Source organism: Azolla caroliniana, unplaced genomic scaffold (genome assembly GCF_043228905.1).
Source record: "Azolla caroliniana isolate FFs.n. ecotype wild unplaced genomic scaffold, voAzoCaro1.0.p SCAF_18, whole genome shotgun sequence".
NCBI classification, from domain to species: Eukaryota; Viridiplantae; Streptophyta; class Polypodiopsida; order Salviniales; family Salviniaceae; genus Azolla; species Azolla caroliniana.
In genome coordinates this window covers 12506584-12525518 of record NW_028230453.1, presented here as the reverse complement: position 1 = coordinate 12525518, position 18935 = coordinate 12506584, and positions in this window count along the sequence as shown.

The following is an 18935-nucleotide window of genomic DNA, read 5'->3' as shown; positions in this document are numbered from 1 at the left end:
CGGGACCACGGGGGTCTCGGACGAGGGAGGGAGGGAAGACGAGAAGACGATTCCGGACGCGTTCCGGAAGCAACCGAACGAGAGAGAGAGAGAAAGAGAGGGAGCGCCCGCTTGACACCGACTCACACACACACACACACACACACACACACACACCAACCCAACTCATGCCCTTATGTACAGGAAACGCAGGAAAGGGGAAGCACCCGACACCAACAGAGACACGAATATGCATAGACAGACGCAAATGTATATATTACAAGGGAAAGAATACATCCCCGGCTTCGGACCCGACCTAAGTAGCTCAGGTTGCAACAATCGTCTACTGCCAAGCCGCTGATCGAGGAGCTCTCGGGCTTGTCGCGCCGATCGGGGTCTTGCACAGGGGACGGGGCGGCAAATAGAAACGCTAGAAGTCCCGGCTTGGTGCACAGAAAGACGAAGAGGAAGAAGCAGAGGAAAGAAGAAGAAGAAGAAACCCTAAAACAAGAGAGAAAGAGGAACAGAGAACGTCTCTTCATCTAACGGTATACCCTACTAAAACAAAAAAGGGCAACCCTTCTACAAGGGACCATCCCTTCCTTTTATAGAACAAGGTGAGGGATGCGTTACAATGTGAGATAAATCCCGATTTACATAGGATTCTTCATCCCGACTTAACTCCTATTATCCACACAATTATACGAGGGTGAGTGCACATAGTGCACTCCGCCGATGTAACCGATATTTCCCGGTTTCCGCCTCTGGCCGAAATTCTTTACGACATCCGCCCCCACCTAACCGCACGTCCACCGGTACGTGCCAAATCCGGTGAAGGGTGAGAGATTTCGGCCGGTGAGAAACTGGTCTTCCGTAATCCGCATCCCGGCTCGCTGTCGGTTTGAATCATCGGCTTCGGTTCTTCCTTCGCGCTTACCTCCCCATAGGCTCGTTCGACTCGTCGATGGGTCCTTCGCCGCGATCTCCATAGTACGCGTACTTCCGCTGGCCCTTGTTCGGCCGTATGCACGCTCCACTCTCCGCCACATGCCCGATGTCCTCCACTTGAGGAACGCCCGTAGTGGCCCGCTTGGCCTCCGTTGACCATTGGTTCGTCGTTTGGCGCTGCCTGTGCCGCACTCTGGTTCTTTGCACTCCTTGTCGGCCCCTTTCCCGGCCAGATCGTGGATTGCCGCTCATCCACATACCGGTGTCCTCCGCATCCGAGGAACACCCCGTAGTAGCCTGCTTGGCCCTTTCCGTCTTGCACTGCTGCAACAGGTCCTGAGTCTTCCGCTTGCCATCATCCCCTCGCCCCCACCAGCTTGTCATTCCGGGCTTGCCGTGTCAGTCTTCGTTACTCTAGCTGTCTGTCGAGATCTATGAAGCAGGTGTGGAGGATCCTCCTCCGGACTCCCTTGTCACCCCTTGATTCTGACTCTGTGCAGTCCACTATGCACCCGTCACCTCGTTCCCGACACCTCCCTTGTGCCGCCTTCCGTTTCCTTGGTTCAGCACTGCCTGTGTCGAACACCGTCCCGTAGTCACGCTTCGATCCGGCCCACGATGGCCACTTGTGAGACTCTTGTTCCGTCCCAGGTGTGCCTTTCTGGCCCGACACACCTCCCCGTGTTTGCCCCTACCGGCTCCTTCCGAAGTCGTAACTGGCCAGTAAGGGTTTCGCACTTTGTCCGCCCCCGTCTTACCGACTCCCGATCCGCTATCTCGTGTCGCCGGGTCCCGTTTCCCTGCCGACACCGTCCTTCTCCCTAGGTCTCACGCTGACTCCCGTTAGCCGGCCGCCGGAGTCTCCGGATCGGTGTGAGGGTCCCATAGGACCGGACTCCGTTTTTCTGCTTGTCGAAATTCGGGTGTCTTTTGCCGGAGTCCTTCGCGACTCTCCTCGTGTCTTCCGCGTAGCCGGTTCCCGCCTTCGTGTTGCTGGGTCCCGTTTCCTACCGCCATCAACCTTCTCCCTCGGTCTCATGTTGCCACATTGGCTGAACTGCCAGAGTCTCTGGTTCGGTGTGGGGATCCCGTAGGACCGGTCTTCCTTATGCTCGTGACATTTCCGGTCGGTCTGACTCGGTTCGTAGCCGCTTCGCCAGCCTGATACCTTCCTTCTTTGCTTTCCGTCGTCCGAACACGTTCACCTGCCGCCACCGTCCTCTCCTATAGGACTCATGCCGGCACTTGGGCCGACCGCCGGATCGGTGTGAGGATCTTCGTGGGACCTCGGTTTGCCCGCCTTGCCGCCGCCACCGCCCGTCGCTCTAGGCCTCACGCCGGCACTCGGGCCAACCGCCGGAGCCTCTAGGGCCGGTGTGTGTAAGGTCGCGGCACTGCCGCTTGTCTCCTCCGTCCTCCGCATCGGCCTCTTCAGCTGGTCGCGTTCACCTGCCACCACCGTCCTTTCCTATAGGACTCACGCCAGCACTTGGGCCGACAGCCGGATCGGTGTGAGGATCTTCGCAAACCCGCCCATCCGCAGTTCTTTGCCTTTGTCCCCTCGCCGCCACCGATCGCCACTCTAGGTCTCACGCCGGCTCTCGGGCCGACCGTCGGAGTCTCTGGAACCGGTGTGAAGGATCCTCCTTGGGCTCCTCGTATCCCTGACCCTTCTCCTGGGTCTTCCTTCCTTCGCAAGCCGAGAGGGTGGCTCGCTCCACACCCTCTCCCGTGGTACCGACGTACCATGTTCTCGGCCTCTACGTAGGCCTGCTCTCTTCCTCCTTCCCGGAGTGGTTATCCGGGAGTCCGCTCCGCCCGGTTCTCGACCGGGTCCGTTTGTCTTTCTTTGGATTGCCGCGTCCCGTTCTCCTGTCGCCACCGACCTCTCCTATAGGACTCACGCCGGCACTCGAGCCGACAACCGGGTCGGTGTGAAGATCTCATGGGACTGGTCTTCGTTCTCCTCTTCATCCCCCGTACTTCTCCCGAACTCGTCGTCGCTCTCCTTGCTGCGTTCCCGCCTCAATCTTCCATGTCTTTCGGTCTTACGTTGCCCTGTCGGCCGAACAGCCGAAGTCTCCGGATAGGATGTGGCGTAACTGATTTCTCAACTTCTTTCGGCGACTCGTCCGGGCCACCGCCCCTTTTAGTGGTGTCGGTGGATAGCATCCGCTCTGTGACCAATCAAGCCTTGCCTGAGCTTGATTCTCCAATGTCCGGAGTTTCGGCTCCGATGCCGACCTTACCAGACTCGTTCCGAACCTCTGATCAGCCTCCTTCCAATTCCCGACCTTCGCCCGGTCGGTCTTTCTCCCCGCACCCTCTCCCGTATCAGCACCTTTATGCCGAATCCGGCCCCAATCGAACAATCCACGACCAGATTACGCTCCACCCGTATTGGAGCGTCGCGCGGTTCGGTCCTCGGCCAGGTCGTTCCTTGGTCTCTTCGTCGACCTTTTCACGGGCCATCTCCCACCCACCTTTGCTGGCATCGTGCTAGGACTCCTTGATACCGTCATCCATCTCCTCGGTCTCACATGGGCATAAGGGGCCGAACGCCGAGTTCTCCGGAATCAGGTTCGAGGGCTTTCGTCCGCTCCTTCCCCGTATCGTCTCGCCGGCGATTCTTGGTCTCTCGCGGCCGCCTTCCTCCTCTTGGGACTCACGTGGGTGCTCGGGCCCGACTGCCGTCGTCTCGGGAGCAAGCGTGGGAAGATGCAAAGAATCTCCCGTCCGTTTTACGCCCTTGTCCGTAGCCACCGGCTCTTCGTGGTCGGCGGTCGTCTCCTTACCAATCGCGCAAGCCCCGTCTTGGCTTGCTTCTCCAATGACCGGGGTTTCGGGCTGACATGCCCGACACCGCTAGTTTCAACGTTCCGATCCTGTGATCGGTATCTCGGCCTCATCCTTGGCTGTTCTATCGCCACAAGTCGAGAGGGCGTTTTGTTCCGCACCCTCTCCCATAGTACCGTCGTACCGATCTTCCGTCATCGCGTGGGGCAAGTCCGTCTCCTCAGTCACGGCTTGCGGCCTCGATCTTTCCTCTTCCTCGAGCATCGCCTTGAGAGCTACGTACGCCTCCCCAATCATGGCCCCAATGCCGACCCTTGCCGACTCTCTTTGTCGTTCAGCCTCTTCCCGCTGTGATGGCACGCCGTCGCGCGCCTTCCTCTTAGCCTTCTCGGCTCGCTCGTTGTCTAGCCGTTGGCACACCCTTCCGACCTTCGACCAGTCCTCCGTAAGCCCATTCGCTCCGTCATCGTCTTCGAGCTCAATCCTAATGGCCTCCCATTCCGCTCGGTCGATTGACCTGACGAACAATAGGACTTTGTCCGCCCCCACCAAACCTTGTTCCCGCTCCGGGAGCCGAGCAAGCTGTCGCTCGAACTCTCGGAACACCTTCGTTGCGCCCCGGTGGGTCTTTGCCGATGCTACCCACTGGTCGAAGTCGTGCCATCCCCGGCTCTTCCGCCATCCTCCATATGCCTGCAGGAGCGCCTCTTCAAAGGCCTCCCACAAACTATGAGCTTCTCGAAGCTCCTTCACTTCCGCGTGCATACGGATGGTGACAGCCCGACAGAAGAACTCCAGCCTCAACGCTTCGGCCACGTCTCGCTCCTCCATTTCCACGTTGTAGGCTTCCAAGTAAGGTGGGGCTTTGTCCCCGTTGAAACGGCCGACTCTTTCGACCACTCGCTCAACCGCTTGTTGCACTGCTTCTCGCTTCATCACCACTCGTGTCGACTCCAACACCACTTCGGCCACCATCTCCGCGAGCTCGTCGTCTTCTGACTCCATCCTCCCTTGCCGCCTTTCACGTCGGGTTCACCAAATATGTCGCATTGTTATGCGCGTGCGTGTAGAAGGGCGGGACCACGGGGGTCTCAAACGAGGGAAGGAGGGAAGACGAGAAGACGATTCCGGACGCGTTCCGGAAGCAACCGAACGAGAGAGAGAGAGAAAGAGAGGGAGCACCCGCTTGACACTGACTCACACACACACACACACACACACACCAAGCCGCCGATCGGGGAGATCTCGGGCTTGTCGCGCCGATCGGGGTCTTGCACAGGGGACAGGGCAGCAAACAGAAATGCTAGACGTCCTGGCTCGGTGCATAGAACGACGAAGAGGAAGAAGCAGAGGAAAGAAGAAGAAGACGAAACCCTAAAACAAGAGAGAAAGAGGAACAGAGAACGTCTCTTCATCTAACGGTATACCCTACTAATACAAAAATGGGCAACCCTTCTACAAGGGACCATCCCTTCCTTTTATAGAACAAGGTGAGGGATGCGTTACAATGTGGGATAAATCCTGATTTACATGGGATTCTTCGTCCCGACTTAACTCCTATTATCCACACAATTATACGAGGGTGAGTGCACATGGTGCACTCCGCCGATGTAACCGATATTTCCCGGTTTCCGCCTTTGGCCGAAATTCTTCACGACACCGTTCAATTGGACAACAATAGAAGACAAAGCGTACAAGGCCCTTAAAATAATGTTGACCCAAGTGCCCGTCATACAACCCCCAGATTTGGACTAGATCATTCCACGTGTTTGTGGATGCCTCGGAAATTGCAATCAGTAGTGCGCTAATGCAGCTTACCGAGCCCAATTGGTATCGACCAATCTACTACTGCAGTCGTAAATTATCAGATGCAGAGCGGAATTATTCAACGACTGAGCGTGAAGCCCTAGGAATGATCTACAACATAAAAAAATTCCGACATTACTTACTAGGGCGGAAATTCATGTTTCATGTGGACCACATGACACTATTCTACTTAGTTGAGAAGCAAGCATTAACGGGGAAATTGGCTAGATGGATGTTGCTACTCCAAGAATTTAAATCCACGATCCAAGATCGGCTAGGCACATAGCACGTTGTAGCCGATTGTCTAAGCCAAAAAGATAACGACAATCAAATAGGGTGATGATTTCCCCGACATGGATATTCTGTGGGTTGCGACTCCAACATCACTGGATGAGAAAAATGTTTCCGATTGATGGCTGATGGAGATGACCTATTTCTTGACAACGAGACTACCACCACCACAGCTACGGATGGACGAAAAGAAAAGACTGGCAATACAGAGTCGTGATTTCTACTTAGTGGAAGGAGTGCTATATCATAAAGGAAGTGATGGTATCTGGAGTTGCAGTATACGGCAGGAGGCCATTACGTAGGAAATGTTATGGCCCAAAAAGTGTGGCAAGCATGCCTTTGGTGGCCAACTATGCAAAAAGATGCCTATAAATATTGTAAAGAGTGCGACCTCTGTCAACGCCTAGGCCAACCTACGGAGCTCGCACGGATGCCTCACTAGTCGGTGCTTTCGCTTAACCCTTTCCATTAATGGGTTCTCGATTTTATCGGCCCCTTTACTCCGACAATGGCACGAACATGTAATAAATATATTCTAGTCGCCATGGATTATTGCACAAAGTGGGTAGAAGAGAAAGCGTTACGAGATAATACCGCGGCATCTACGACGAATTTCCTCTAAGAACAGATTTGGTGCCATTTTGGCTGCCCAATCGAACTCATAAGTAATCAAGGGAACCATTTTTTGAATACGGTTATCCACGAGCTCACAAACCATTACGTCGTAGTACATAAGAAGAGTACGTCGTATTACCCTCAGGCGAATGGATTAGCAGAATCAACGAACAAGACGTTGCAGACCATCCTAAAACAGATCGTTAATGAGAATAAAACGGATTGGGATACGAAGTTGTATAGCGCCTTATGGGCTTACAAAACAAGCTAAAAAACCAACATACAATCCACTCACTTCCGACTAGCATTCGGGTTGGAAGCCGTAATGGCCATTGAATTTCAGGTCCCAACTTGCGGATTCAAGTACGCGAAAGACTGTCAAGAGGGACAGTCCGAGCAAATCTGGTTGCAACACTTACATGAATTAGGCGAAACTCGAGTCCGTAGTATGGCAATTGTAAAGAATCGATGGTGATTCTTGTGCAACGGAATAGATGCGCATTATGTGCATATATGTGTGAGAGAAAAAGAGAGGGGAGAAAAGAGAACTCAAGATAGATAAATGAGAGGAAAATAGAATACTCAAGAATAAGGTGTATATTTCACAAGTAGAAAAAGTTTTACAAAATGTAGCATAACAAGGAGTCACAACCGACTTAATATGAAATAGGAAAAGGGTGCTTTATATATAGTCATCCTCTCTCTTCATTAACTAACTACAACGATAACTCTCTCTTGGGGAATGTAAAGACTCATAGTCATGGAGAACATGTAACTCATTAGTTATGTGTCATAGAATATGATTATATGACACATAGTTAATGTGTAGAGAGTAGTGGTGTGACTCTTGACCTTTATGTAATCATGGATTCTCAAAAGGTGTGTGCACACGTTGTACTATGTTGAGCTTGATTCTCAGCATGCCCCCTCAAGCTCAACTCGGGTTGGTTCCTTTCGGTTGATGTCCGCTTTGGTTGATATCTGTTCGGACGATCTCTGGTGTCCGCTTCGGTTCATACCCGGTTCAGACGGTATACGGTTCTCGCTTGTACTCCCCCTCAAGCTTGGCAACCCAAGGATTGTCAATCCAAGGTTTGACATGATTTGCCGAATCTTATCACCTCCAACGGCTTTTGTGAAGATATCGGTTGTTTGAAGATTCATGTTGATGTGTAGAAGGTTGACATCTCTAGCCTAAACACGCTCTGGAATGAAGCGGTAGTGCACTTCGATATGCTTTGTGTGTGCGTGGAACACCGGGTTCCGAGCCAGATATATACTGCTCATGTTGTCACAATAAATGGGAGTCGGATCCTTGATGGGAATTCCCAGATCCTTCAAAATCCTCTTGAGCCATACAGCTTCACATGCAACTACGGCCACGCCCCTGTATTCGGCTTGCGTACAAGAAAGAGCTACGGTTGGTTGCTTCTTGCTACTCCAAGATAATGCTACGCTACCGAGCAAGAAGACAAATTCGGAGGTCGGTTGTTGATCAGCTCTATAGCCAACCCAGTCGGCATCCGTGTACCCTTCGAGTCGAATTGGTGTGGCTGATGCGTAGAGGATGTCGTAATCCATTGTGCCACTCATGTATCGTAATACTCGCTTAGCGCAATAGAAATGGATATCTCACGGAGTTTGCATATATTGGCTAAGGAGGCTGACTAGAAAGTTGAGGTCAAGTCGCATGATCGTGAGATAGATGAGGCTCCCGATCAGTTGTCGATATTGAGTCGGCTCGCACTCGTCTGTGCCGGAGTTGGCATCTAGTTTGAGGTTTCGATCCAGAGGGGTTGACATAGATTTGCACTATGTCATCCCAAACTTGTAGAACAAGTTGAGAATGTAGTGTTGTTGAGAGATCATAATGCCGGTCGGAATCTGAATTACTTCGATGCCTAGGAATTAATGAAGTTCCTTCATGTCCTTCATCTCGAATTTGTTGGAGAGGAGGGATCACCTTGTTGATGTCGACTAAACTTTCTCCTCCAATGACCAAATCATCCACGTATAGGATGATGACAATCGAGCTTCTAGAGTTCTTTCGTACGTAGAGGGAGTTGTCGGATTTCGACATTCGAAAGCCGATTTGATGAAGATATTGCGCAATCTTTGAATGCTAAGCACGTGGTGCTTGCTTGAGGCCGTAGAGAGGCTTCTTGAGTTGGCATACGGCTTTCGGATGAATGTTGGATTCGAAGGTGGGTGGTTGTACCATGTACACCTCCTCTTCTAATTCTCCTTGAAGAAAGGCGTTCTTGACGTCCATTTGGTGGAGGTGCCACCCTTTCGCCGCTACTAGTGCGATCATGGTCCGCACAATTGCCATCTTTGCCACCAGGGCAAATGTCTCTTCGTAGTCGACTCCATGTGTTTGTGTGTATCCTTTCCCTACGAGTCGAGCTTTGTAGTGGTTTACGGAGCCATCGGCATTATACTTCACCTTGTAGATCCATCTGTAGCCGATCGCCTTCTTGTGCGGTGAGTGGGGGACAGGATCCCATGTCTTATTTTTGGAGAGTTCTTGCATCTCCTCATTGATCTCTTCAACCCATCTGGGGTCCTTTGCAGCTTCAGAAGACGTTTCCTGCTCCCGTGCGGTCACTACCTTCTTCATAAAGGTGTAATGGTACACCATATAATCGTTGTAGCCGAATCAGCTTACAGGGTTCTTTTCACGAGTGGATCAACAAAGCTTCTTGTTTGTGGATACTAAGGCTTTCTTCGCTCCATTTGTCTGCATGTCAAGGTCTTCAAACTCACTATCGAGGGAGTGAGTCGATTTGTTGCCGTCGAAGTGATCGACTTCAAACTCTGGCATTTTCGCCTTCCCTTTGTCCAGCTTTGGACTTGGTCGAGATGTGCTTTGATCGCTCGGAGGTTCTTGTGGCCAACTAAGCCTTCTCATAATTTGGCTTTCATCATACATGCGCGTGAGCCGATCTTCGGCTTCCATCTCTATTTCGGCAGATTCCGGGTCGAGCGGAATCGGACTCGAAGTTGTCTCTGGTGCGTACCAAGATGCAGATTCGCCTAAAACGACATCTCGACTTACTCGAGATTTTTGAGTTGAGGGGTTATAACACTTGTACCCCTTTTGCTCCAATGAGTATCCTATGAGGATACATTTCTTTGACTTCGGGTCGAGCTTTTGTCGCTTCTCGTAGGGGCTGTGCACGTATGCAATGGAGCCGAATATCTGAACATGTGATAGATCCAGCTTCTTCCCAAAAAACTTCTCGTGTGGAGTAAGTTCCTGCACACCCAATGTCATACACTGATTCATGAGGTATATAGCCGTGTTAGCCTCTTCTGCCTAGTACGACTTCGACAGGTGCTTTTGTTCATCATGGCCCGTGCTACTTCGAGGATGTTCTGATTCTTTCGTTCAACGACTCCGTTTTGTTGTGGCATATGTCGACACGAAAACTCTCGCCGAATTCCTTCTTTCCGTAGAAAAGCCAAAAATTCATCGGAGAAGTACTCCTTGCCTCCATCCGACCGAAGACATCATACATGTCGGCCCATGGCTTTCTCGACTTCATTCTTAAATTTGTGGAAGTGTCTGAACACTTCGATCTTTTGCCGCATGGGGTATATCCAAGTGTGCTTAGAGAAGTCGTCTATAAAGGCCACGTAGTATCGGCATCTGCCGAATGTAGCCATCTGAGCCATACCCCATACATTGGAATGACTTACGTCGAGTACGCCTTTGCTCATGTTCCGCTCCTTCGGAAATGGGTGCCGATGTTGCTTGCCAAATGGGCAAGCGGCACACACACCTTCAATCTCTTTCTCCTTGAATGTCGGGAACCCGATGACGACTCCTTTCGATTGCATTGCCTTGAGCTTTTGGAGGTTGATATGGTCAATCCGCTTGTGCCATAACTCTATGTCGGAATCGGATTTCGTGCGCTTTGCGAACATGGCCAATTTCATCTTGTAAAGTCAATTTTTGCTGTAAGAAAAGACCGTGGCAAATACATCAAATACTAAGCTCTATAAGAATAAAGCACAATGTGAAAGTCTCAAGAGTTAAGAGAAGAAGAAAATTGAAGGGATATGAAGTTAGAGGCGTTTTCCAAAAGTAAAAAAAGCAAGAGAAAAGATAGAAGGAAAAAAATGCATAATAAGGCAGAGAAAGCAGGGCAAAGGAAAAAGCTCATAACTTTTGCATCTCTTATCCAAATTTCAAAAGAAGAAGATTCATAAGAAAGCTAACAAAGAGATCTTTCTTTATGATAAATTTAGAGACATAAAATAGAAATAATGATATGAAAAATGCATCACATAACCTCGAGCATATGTAAAAGAAAAGAGAAGAAAAAAGCAAGAATAACGCAACTAGGAACCTATAAATATGAGGGTATTCTTAGCAATAGGGGAGAGGATAGATTATCTACAAGAAGAAGGGAGAAAGAATAAGAGGGTTATAAGAAGCTTAGTAGAAGAAAGGGTGAAGAAGGAAAGACTTTTATGTCTAATATTATATTTAGTTAGTTATTTGGTTTTTGTTACTCTTAGAGTATAAGAGTATTGTATTATTTTCTTATTAGTATATTGATGCCTTCTTTTTCCTCATCCTCTCTTCTCTATCATTTTTCTCTACCTCTTCATCATTTTTGGCGTTGTAGGGAGGGTCGATTCTTTCCGTATGGGAGGAAAGGCCAATTTTGTCCGTATTATAAGAAGGTCTTATTTGTAGCCGATATGGCTTTTCAATTTGCTTTTTTAGGAGATGGGGTCAAAGATGCGGGTGCATTCTTGGCTACCTTCGAACATCACACAGTCTCAAGAGGGAAGATGACAGATTTGGAGAATCTTCCTCTATTGGTGGGCCACTTTTTATGGATGAGCAAGGGATTGGTATGAGTCCTTGCCAATGAACCAACAAGTCAATTACCAACTGTTGGTGCAACAATTTAAAGCAAAGTATATTAGACGTCATAATGCAACGGAAGTGCAAGAGGCACTCTTTCGTTTGCGGATGTCCTCAACGATGGAGTACAACGATTACAAGAGGGAGTTTATCGACCTTTGGACTACGTGGATTCGATTACGTAGGGGTACGGAGGATGAATGGTTTAAGATGGACCGCTTTAAAGCAGGATTAAGTCCGCACTTTGCGTTGGAAACAAATCTAAAGAATCCTATGAATTTTCAAGTGCTCTTGCAAACTAGTCAAGCTTACAATAGAAAAATCATGGTTCTACAAGTAGGAGCAGATTCGACAGTCACAACAATTGGAGGTAATCTAATTGCATCCCCTATTCTTAATCAATCATCAATATTGCATGGTGGGTAGGTGTTTCCTAATGTTTTTATGACATCTCCAACAACATGTCAATCTAATACCTCCATAATGCAAGAATCTATTCCATCTAAATTAGAGGGGGATTTCTCAGAGCAATTAAATCGGCGTTTGGATGAAGTTACTCGACAAATACAACAAATGCAAGCGAATTTTAATGTAAGTCAAACTCAAGATGCTCCAAATGAAAGAAGAGTGGTTGTGTGCTACACATGTGGTGTCGAGGGGCACATATCAACACGTTTCCCTTCACGACGACAAGGTGGTTGGGGTCGAGGCATGCACCAACTACAAGGCAATCAAAACAATAATATTAACCAGCTCAACACACAAGTGGCGGGAGGGGAAAACATCTCAACTCATATTCCAACAATTCCCCCTAATGTAAATCTTCTTGACTTTATGTATGATACAAATGAAGAATGTGATGTTGCACCCATAAAGAGAATTAGGGAATCACAAAAGCATATAACAGCGGAAGGAGAGACTAGTAACTCTCAACAAAAGAAGAAGACTAAGGAGACTAACTTGGAGGATGAACCTAGAAAGAAACATTCACGAAGAAAGATAAAAATTGATGATATGCCAATGGGGAAAGGTGTGGAACCGTTCGATCTCAAGCAAGAGCTAATCTCTAGTGGACTACGCATCACTTGGCCACAACTTCTCCAACTTTCTCCATCACTACGCAAGGTGTGGGGACGCCTATCGAGCATATGAAAGAGCGTAAAGACGTTACATTATGTTGGAGTTGTGCAAGTAAAAGATCGAAAGGATATTCGACCAACTATCCCGGTAACCATCAAAGGTTTTTTAATTAAGGATACCTTGGTAGATAGTGGTGCTAGAATAAGCCTTATATCTAAGGTTTTAGTAACTAAGATTGGAATTCCCATTTGTAAGAAGTCCTTGGCAAAAGTAGCTATAGTTGATGGGGGTTTGGTTCCTTGTTTGGGAATTATAGAGGATGTAGTGATTGAATGTTTTGGTATATCTATTTCCATGGATTTTCATGTCATACCTCTTAAAGGGCAATCTTATTCCTTAGTATTAGGAAGACCTTGGATGCAAGAGTTAAAAGTGATCCAGGATTGGAGTAATGGCATCATGACCTTATCACCATCAAGATCTTTTATGACATGCGTCTTCAACGAGTAATTAAAGGTGAAAAGGAGAAAGAATCGTCTTCCTACAACAACGAGCGAGAAAGGGAAAGCTTATCAAGTGACGAATCCTCGTCGGATTGGGAGGAAAATACATCCTATGTGGTGTCTAAGGACGAGGAAGGAGGCATTGAAGAAGAAAGCAACATTATTACCTTGGAGGGGAAAGAGAAGATGATTTTCGAAGATATCCAAGGAGAAGAGTGTCAAAGGTTTATTTCTCTTCTTTCTGAGTTTCCAAAATTATTCATAAATGACTATTTGCAGATAAGAGGAGTAGATGTCATCAAGCATCACATCAATTTAAAGGAAGGAAGTGTACCGGTTGCTCAAAAGCTTCACCGGTTAGGTATGGTACAAAAGGAAGCTCTTTTAAAGGAAGTTAAAGCATTGTTGAGAGCAGGTTTTATTTACCCAGTGGAGGATTCTGAGTGGGTGTCACCAGTTGTGCTAGTTCCAAAAAAGAATGGGAAATGGCGGGTATGTGTCGACTTCAAACCCTTGAATGCTTCAACCAAACGAGATCATTTTCCACTTCCTTCCTAGGATGAGATTGCTGGGCACGAGCTATACACCATTTGCGATGGTTATTCCGGTTATTTTCAAATAAGAATCCCTGAAGAAGACCAAAGAAAAACCACATTTATGTTGGGATTTCGGTCCCTCCGGATGGTATGTCCCCGGAGATGAATGACGGCAAGCCCGGTTCCGGTTACGGAGCCGGATGACGAAGACCCCGGCTACGGAGCCGGATGATGAAGACCCCGGCTACGGAGCCGGATGATGAAGACCCCGGTTACGGAGCCGGATGACGAATGTACCCGGAGAGAGATCCGGATGCAGGGACATATTTGTGAATATGTTTGCCAAGAGCCCTTGAGGCTATATTTGTAAATAGCCCGAAAGTCATATGTGTATAAATATGACTTAGGGCAAACAGTTGTTGTTGTTGCTCATTTTTCTGTTGTCCACTAAGAGGGAGCGAAGTGAGAGCAGCCGAGCGAGAGTGAGAAAAAGAAAGAGAAAGGAAGAGGTCGACGCCTCTGTGTAATACCGCCGCCTGTGGCGAGGATAGCGAGCTCAAGGTTGTTGCCTTGTAGCCTCACCATTGTACATCTCTGTGTATAGTGATAGTTGGAGTTTGAGAACTCCCGTGGTTTTTCCCATTTAGGGTTTTCCACGTAAACATCCTGTGTATTCTTCTCTCTGTTGTTCTTCGTGCATTCTTGTATTTCCCGTTTTCTGAGAATCGATCCTGTTCCTCGGCTGTGGCCGAGCACGGAATTTCAACAAGTGGTATCAGAGCGACTGTTGCAGAAAATGGAAGGCGGCGGCAGCGGGCAGCCGGGGATGATGGTGCTAAATGCACAGAATTACGCCGACTGGAAGATCAAGATGGAGGATCTTCTGATTGTTCGGGACCTGTACGAACCGATTGACAGGTCGGAAATACCGAAGGGGGTACTTGAGTCGGAGTGGAAGCTCCTGAACCGGAAAGCCGTAGCGACGATCCGACAATATGTCGATGTAAGCGTCCTACAACATGTTGCGAACGACACCAACGCATATGAGATGTGGAAGAAGCTGTCGGGCCTCTACGAGAGGAAGAATGCGTTGAACCGGACCTCCCTGATGAGGAAGATAGTGAATCTCAAGTACCGGGACGGCGAGAGTATGGTGGAACACGTAAGCACGTTCATGGGATTCGTGAACCAGCTTGCGGCGATCAAGTTCCCGTTGGAGGATGCAATGCAAGCCATCATCTTGATGTGTACTTTGCTGGACAGCTGGGAGAACTTGGTGGTGACTCTCAGCACCTCCTGCGCCGAAGATAACTTGTCCCTACAAACGGTAAAGACAAGTATTTTGAACGAAGAAGCGCGTCGGAGAGATAAAGAACCGGTCTCCGACTCGAAGGCGCTGCTTACCGAATCGGAACGCGGAAGACAATGGAACCGGAGTCCGCAAAGACGGGAGAAGTCGGGGACCCGGTCGCAGTCAAGAGGAAGGCCAACATGCTTCCACTGCGGGAAGCCGGGGCACTTCCGGAAGAATTGTCGGCATTACCGAAAGGACAACGGAGCCGACGACACCGATTCGAAGAAGTCACCGGAGAGAAACGGTGCATACCGGGGAGCCACGGACCGGAGAGGTCCGGATCGGCGAGGGCAGGACCGGAAAGGAACGACGGCACTCGCGGCAAGTGAAGAAGAGATAATGCTTATTACCGAAGAGAGGGAGCTGAACCTTGCCGGCGTAGAGATGACCTGGGTGGTCGATTCCGGAGCGTCGTTCCACCTGACCCCGGAGAAGAAATACTTCTCATCCTACACAGCCGGTGAGCATGGCTGTGTCCGGATGGGAAATGAAGGTACATGCCGGATTGCCGGCATAGGAGACGTGTGGCTGATGACATCAACCGGATGCAAGATGCTGCTGAAGGATGTTCGACACGTTCCGGAGGTTCGATTGAACCTGATTTCGGCCGGGAGGCTAGACGATGAAGGCTACACGGGTAGCATCCGGAACGGTGTCATGAAGTTCAGCAAAGGGAGCCTGATAGTGGCTCGGGCCCGGAAGGTCAACACTCTGTACCTGATGAATTCCCGGCTATGTCCGGAGGAGCTGAACGTGGCAGCTGGCGCTGTCGGTGAGCTGTGGCACAAGAGACTGTGCCACATGAGTGAGAAGGGGATGAAGAGGCTTGCAGAAGACAACCTCATTCCAGTGAAGCATGTGCACCTGGAGAAGTGCACCGACTGCCTGGCCGGTAAGCAAAACCGGACCTCCTTCCACTCAAGGCCACCGACGAGACGTAGCGCACCATTGGAGCTGGTGCACACTGACGTGTGTCAAGTAGAAATGAAGTCACATGGCGGAGCCCAGTACTTCGTGACATTCATTGATGACCACAGCCGGAAGCTGTGGACGGCACCGTTGAAGACAAAGGACCAAGTGTTGTGCGTCTTCAAAGAACTTCACGCGAGAGTCGAAAGGGAATCCGGCAAGAAGCTGAAAGCGATACGAGCGGATAACGGAGGGGAATACCGGGGGCAGTTCCAGGAGTACTGTCGCTCGAAGGGAATCCGGCTCGAGTTTACTGTGCCGAAGACGCCGGAACTGAACGGGCTGGCCGAGAGGATGAACCGGACCATAATGGAGAGGGTCCGGAGTATGCTGGCGCATGCGAAATTACCCAAGGGATTTTGGGCTGAGGCAATGTCGACGGCGACGTATGTGATAAATAGATCACCCTCAGTACCTTTGGACGGAGACACGCCGCAGAAAGTGTGGACCGGTAAGGAAGTGTCCTACCGGCATCTGAAGGTGTTCGGGTGTCTCGCATACGTGCATGTGGCAAAGGACCGGAGAGGAAAGTTAGATCCAAAGACCCGGCCATGCATATTCCTCGGTTACGGCGACGACGAGTTCGGCTACCGAGTATGGGACCCGGTCGACAAGAAGATATTCAGGAGTCGAGATATCATCTTCATGGAGGACAAGACACTCGCCGACTGGGAGTCGGAGAAGAAGATGAAGAGCTCCAAGTCGACCGGTGAGGATAAACTCTACGAGGAGCAGTCCCGACCGGCAAGGGACCGGTTAGCACTCGAGGACCCGGCCGAAGACGGTGAAGAAACAGAACCGGCCGAGGAAGATGAAACTGATACCGGAACCGGCCCCGATCCCGAAATGGATTCGGATGAAGAGGAAACGGAGGAGCCGGTTACCGAAGCTCCGGAACGGAGATATCCTCTAAGAGAGAGAAGGGCCCCCCGGAGATTTCCGGAACCAGAGCACGTGCTACTAACCGACGAGGGGGAGCCGGAGAGCTTTGAAGAAGCAAAGCATGACACCCAGAGCCGCAGGTGGTTGAGTGCCATGCAGGACGAGATGGATTCCCTGCATGAGAACAACACATATGAGCTTGTGGAGTTGCCGAAAGGAAAGCGGGCACTTCGAAACAAGTGGGTATTCAAGCTGAAACCGGGAGATGCCGGAAACCCCCCGAGATACAAAGCCAGGATCGTGGTGAAGGGGTTTCAGCAGAAGAAGGGCGTCGACTTCGACGAGATATTTGCCCCGGTAGTGAAGATGACCTCCATCCGGACGGTGCTGAGCATAGCGGCAAGCATGGACCTCGAGGTAGAACAGATGGACGTGAAGACGGCATTCCTTCACGGTGACCTCGAAGAAGAGATCTACATGCAGCAACCGGAAGGATTCGAGAAGAAAGGGAAGGAGCACCTGGTATGCCGGTTGAAGAAGAGCCTTTACGGACTGAAGCAGGCTCCCCGGCAATGGTACCGGAAGTTCGACTCCTTCATGACCGACGAAGGGTACCTCAAAACGCAGTCCGACCACTGCGTGTTTGTGAAGAAGTTCGAAGGAGGAGACTCTCTAATACTCCTCCTGTACGTGGACGACATGTTGATCGTCGGACGGGACCAGGTCAAGATACGGATGCTGAAGAAGGCTCTTCACCGAACCTTCTCAATGAAGGACCTGGGTCCGGCGAGGCAAATACCAGGGTATGTAATGACCTATGCAGGGGGAGCCGTTTCGTGGCAGTCGAGGCTGCAGAAGACGGTTGCGTTGTCAACCACGGAGGCGGAGTACATGGCAGCTGTTGAAGCCGGCAAGGAAATAATATGGATGAAGGACTTCATTAGAGAGCTCGGTATCCGGCAGGAGGAGTACCGACTCTACTGCGACAGTCAGAGTGCCATCCACCTTGCGAAGAACGCGGCCTACCATTCCCGGACGAAACACATCCAGCGTAGATACCACTGGATCCGGGAGAGGATAGAAGACGAGGAGCTCGTGCTGACGAAGATCCACACGGACGAGAACGGGTCGGATATGCTGACCAAGGTGCTCACACCCGACAAGCTGGAAGCATGCCGGAAGAGGATTGGATTGGAGAGACATCCCATGCCGAAGTGAAGGGGGAGTTTGTTGGGATTTCGGTCCCTCCGGATGGTATGTCCCCGGAGATGAATGACGGCAAGCCCGGTTCCGGTTACGGAGCCGGCTGACGAAGACCCCGGCTACGGAGCCGGATGATGAAGACCCCGGCTACGGAGCCGGATGATGAAGACCCCGGTTACGGAGCCGGATGACGAATGTACCCGGAGAGAGATCCGGATGCGGGGACATATTTGTGAATATGTTTGCCAAGAGCCCTTGAGGCTATATTTGTAAATAGCCCGAAAGTCATATGTGTATAAATATGACTTAGGGCAAACAGTTGTTGTTGTTGCTCATTTTTCTGTTGTCCACTAAGAGGGAGCGAAGTGAGAGCAGCCGAGCGAGAGTGAGAAAAAGAAAGAGAAAGGAAGAGGTCGACGCCTCTGTGTAATACCGCCGCCTGTGGCGAGGATAGCGAGCTCAAGGTTGTTGCCTTGTAGCCTCACCATTGTACATCTCTGTGTATAGTGATAGTTGGAGTTTGAGAACTCCCGTGGTTTTTCCCATTTAGGGTTTTCCACGTAAACATCCTGTGTATTCTTCTCTCTGTTGTTCTTCGTGCATTCTTGTATTTCCCGTTTTCTGAGAATCGATCCTGTTCCTCGGCTGTGGCCGAGCACGGAATTTCAACAATTTATTACTCCTTGGGGTTGTTTTGCATATAGGTGTATGCCTTTTGGATTAACTAATGTTGTTTTTACCTTTAATCGTTTGGCTATTCATGTATTTCAACCCTTTTTTGAAAAGTTTGTAAGGGTGTTTATAGATGATTTTGCTATATATAGCAAAAAGATTGATCATCTAGAGAAGGTGCGGGCAGCTTTCAAAAGACTCGATGAGTGCAAAGGACAACTCAACCCCGACAAGTGGTGATGCTTGGTCATGTGGTATCTCTTCAAGGGATTAAGGTGGATCCATCAAAGGTTAAAGCACTAGAAGCTCTACCTTACCCGAAAGATATTAAGTCATTGGAAACATTTGTACAAAAGGTGCGTTATTTTGAAAGGTTTATCCATATGCTAGCCCAAGTACTTTATCTGTTTAGAGTCATC